The sequence below is a fragment of the Lottia gigantea genome, assembly GCF_000327385.1.
Source record: "Lottia gigantea unplaced genomic scaffold LOTGIsca_32, whole genome shotgun sequence".
Classification (NCBI taxonomy): domain Eukaryota; kingdom Metazoa; phylum Mollusca; class Gastropoda; family Lottiidae; genus Lottia; species Lottia gigantea.
In genome coordinates, this window is record NW_008709073.1 from 390,797 (window position 1) to 395,539 (window position 4,743).

A 4,743-nucleotide genomic window follows, 5' to 3' on the forward strand; every position below is an offset into this window, starting at 1 on the left:
ATTCTTATTACTGTATATTTCTCTCCAACATATCACGGTAATGAATGACAGACATTTTTTACTGGAACTATGTTAATATTGTCACGTGATCACCTGATTCTGTTAATTTAAATATTAGAGGCTGGTTTTCAAGTCTATTGGTGTTTGTAAATGAAGTTAATGAAAAGAAAACATTCGAAAGATATGTATTAAAACTAACTATATAATGTATCATTGGATAACCAATAGTCACAGGTTTATCTCATTACAGTTCAAAAGTCAAGGATTATAATTTAGGACGCAATATTACTATCACTTGACAAATCAAGATAAAGAGTCTCGCCCTTTATTCATTACCATGTCAGATTCAGCTTTATGGGAACTGCAGAAAATGATGTATAGTCACAGAATTTCTCTTTAAATGCAATTGGGAAAAACCCACCCATAGGAAAAAACTTTCAGAAGACATTCTTACAAGATTTAATGAAATAGTCAATTGTTTAGGCGAAATAATATCTCATGAATCTATTGACCTTGATGCAAAAACTGAGTCCCTATTTCCAGCTCAAATCAGATACAAATTAGTTGTAGCAAGTAAGCATTGAAGACACAAGGAAAGCCCCTTACTACTTCATCATCTGAATGCTCTCCCACACCCAAACAATCATCACCCAGGTTATCTTCTTCCCAGCCATTGCCATCACCTGTAACATCTCCTCCCTCTCAATTATCACAACCAACAACACCCAAATTGTCATGCTATGGACCTGTTGCTTCTTCACACAAACAGATGATGGAACTTTTATCAACATCCTCGACCATCTTCCCTGATTCGAAACTTTACTTAACACATATCTCTACTAGTTCCACATTTCAACAGAAATTCGGAAGACAACATGAATATTCAGGCCCAGTACAGATCAAAACTATTTGGTACTAAAATCATGTGTTTACCTATAAATAAACACCAAGAAAAGTTTTAGTCGAAGCGGTTTTTCATTTATATGGCAATAACTACAAAACTCACCTTTATCAATTCAACAGAAAGTCAGAAATATGACCTTTGACCCTGATGTCAAACGTATACATTGATACACTTTGGCTTATAAGTTCTACTGCAGTGTATGTGATGACAATTATTACCACAATCATTGTTCACAAGACAATGAAACGATAGCCCACTGGCAGCTGACAGAAATGATAATACAGTCTTTAGTGACTAAAGTACAAATTTTCTCACATTAAAGATCTTCATAATACATTATTAAGTAGTTTGAATTCAATGATGTATATATATTTACTGCAAGTTAGTTATTCCATAAAATTTTTTAAAATCAATATCAATAACCTAAATACATTAAAGTATTAAATCACACAGCTCTAATATCAAGGCCAAAAACTTAAAAATTGTTACAGAGAGAAATTCTAAAAAATTCAAACGTGACCAAGATCTTATAAATATAAATTTAAAAAAAAATTTAAAACATAAATCATCACACCACATTTTAAAAAAATTCATAGAAAAATGGTCATATGCGAACTTGACCAAGATCTCATCAATATACATGCTCACACCAAGTTTCATTGAAATCAGATAAAAAGTGTAGTCTCTATTGTGTTCACAAGAAATGTAGTTGGATCGACGGACAGGGGTGGGTGTATAAATATAACCATAAATCGTTGTTGAATGACTGGATGTTATCATAATGAATTTTTAGTGTAATAATTCTGGATTTTTCACTCGTCTATTCTTGATTTGAGACCAGATGACAGAGAAATGGAGGTAATTATTCCTATGAAATTTTGTGATTTGTGAAAATAGCGTTGAGTATTTGGGAAACTCCACGATTCAGGTTTCATGGTAGGCATATTAGAATTTCAACTGGAAATGCAATTATTTCCAAATTTCGGGGCACTATAAAAATTATTTTACCAAAATTCTATATCTCAATCTAAATCGCTTGTCATATAATTTTTATCAATTATGTTCCATCAGATCTCATGGAAATAGCAAGTACAAATTAAAATGCCCAACTAGCAAGTCCAAATAAAGTGCCCAACTATCAAGTCAAAAAAAAATGCCCAATTATCAAGTCCAAATAAAATGTTCAACATGTGGTCAATCGTAAGATCACTTTTAAAACACCCAAGAATAAGTTACCAAGAATGTTTTTTACGAGCTACCCATTATATGGTCATTCATTGGTAGGTCCGTCCGTCCACAATTGCTCGTAAACACTCTACAAGACACAATTCTTGATGGATTTTAACGAAACTTGTCATGAGTGTTCGTAATTACACAAAGATGAACCCTATTGAAAATCAGAAGAATCAAAAAATATTTAGTATGAGTTATTGCCCTTGTTCTTGAAAACGCGTTCAATTTTTAGCTCGTAAACACTCTAGAAGGCACAATCCTTGATGGATTACGAAACTTGGCATAAGTGTTTGTTATCAACCAAGGATAAACCCTATTGAAAATCAGAAAAATCGAAAAATATTTAGTATGAGTTATTGTCCATGTTCTTGAAAACGCGTTCAATTTTTAGCTTGTAATCATTCTAAAAGGCACAATTATTGAGGGATTTTGATGAAACTTGGTGTGAGTGTTTGTTATCACCCAAAGATGAACCCTATTGAAAATCAGAAGAATTGAAAAATATTTAGTATGAGTTATTGCCCTTGTTCTTGAAAACGCTTTCAAATTTAGCTCTTAAACACTACAAGGCATGATTCTTGCTAGATTTTGACAAAACTTGGTTTTATTATTTGCTGAAGATTGAATATTTGCCTTCTAGAGTTTTCACGAGCTAAAACACGGGAAATAACTCATACTCAATATTATTCAGTATCGCTCTAAAGAGTTCAAAAGAAATGTATGACTGAAGGTTGAATATTTCATACTGGTAATAGTTACTGTACTGCCAAATATTTTTATTTAAAATCAAAGCTGCCAGTGGGCGTATATTACCTTGCCTGGCAAGCTATCTTTCACATTTTTATACGCCCACATGAAATGGGGGGCGTATATTGCCGTCACCTCTTTCTGTCGGTCCACAATTGTTCGTAAACACTCTACAAGGCACAATTCTTGACTGATTTCGAAAAATATTTACTATGAGTTATTGCCCTTGTTCTTTAAACGCTTGTAAACACTTTAGAAGGTGCAATTCCTGACGGATTTAGATGAAACTTGGTATGAGTGTTCGTAATCGCCCAAAGATAACCCCTATCGAAAATCAGAAAAATTGAAAAATATTTAGTATGAGTTATTGGCCTTGTTCTTGAAAACACGTTCAAATTTTAGCTTGTAAACACATTAGAAGGCACAATTCTTGAAGGATTTTGACGAAACTTGGCATGATTGTTTGTTATCAACCAAGGTTAAACCCTATTGAAAATCAGAAAAATCGAAAAATATTTAGTATGAGTTATTGCCCTTGTTCTTGAAAATGGTGACTATACACCGCAATCAAAGACTTTGGTACTTAGATGCCGGGAACTTTCTAAAGCTATGAAAAATTTGTGTCAACTTTTAACTGCGAGTTACTTTGCTATGTGAAGCATATGTCGCACGGATTTTGTTGGAGCAGAAACGATACATGGGCACTGAATCAGGGCTATTTCTGTTGTGATATTAAGATTAAGGATGCAACCAAAACAGAATCCCACAACAGAACGTTACATTGGAAAACAATTTTTCCCCCTCCTTATGCAGCAAAATTGTTTAAGACGCAGGTTAAAATATAATTGAAACCATATAAAAATTATATGACAAGCGATTTAGATTGAGATATAGAATTTTGGTAAAATAATTTTTATAGTGCCCCGAAATTTGGAAATAATTTCATTTCCAGTCGAAATTCTAATATGTCTACCATGAAACCTGAATCGTGGAGTTTCCCAAATACTCAACGCTATTTTCACAAATCACAAAATTTCATAGGAATAATTACCTCCATTGCTATGTCATCTGGTCTCAAATCAAGAATATACGAGTGAAAAATCCAAATTCCAGAATTATTACACTAAAAATTCATTATGATAACATCCAGTCATTCAACAACGATTTATGGTTATATTTATATTTGGCTTTTTACGGATAGCCATAAAACCGGAAGTACATGTCGGAGGTCAAAGGTCAAAGTATCAAATGATAGCCAAGGTCAATGACCTTTGACCCTATGAAGGTCAAGGTCATCAAAGGTCAAGGTCACAAGAAATAAGCTTTCAAACTTTGAAAAAATTCAACCGGAAGTTGCAAAAATTCAAAAGCGAAATTCAAAAATCGGCTCCCAATGTTTTGTAGACTTTCGACAGCAGATTACATCGACACCAAAATTACGCAGATTTAGTTTATTCCTAAGGACTTATTTTGAATTTAAGAAAAGTTGGAAATAAAAATGGCGGCCAAAGTATCACTTCCGGTCGGAATAGATTTTAATTTTACATTGATTAACGAAATTCCGTTCATTTTGATAAATTTCACCGGAAGTTATTCAACAAATTCGATTTTGGACTTCAAGTTAATCAAACTTCGAAACTTCGAAAATCGACGGATAAATGCGCCTTCTAGAGCCAATTTTCGAGTTTTGCACATGTTAAACTGTAGCACTTCCGGCTGCGCAAAAATGTTTCAATTTATATTTATGCACAACATTGCCATTATCTAAGGTTCAAGAAAGTTGAATGATTGCTGCAACTACTGCAGTCTAAGCTCAGGAAGGTGTGTAAAAATCAAAAAAAAAAAAAACTAGAGCAACA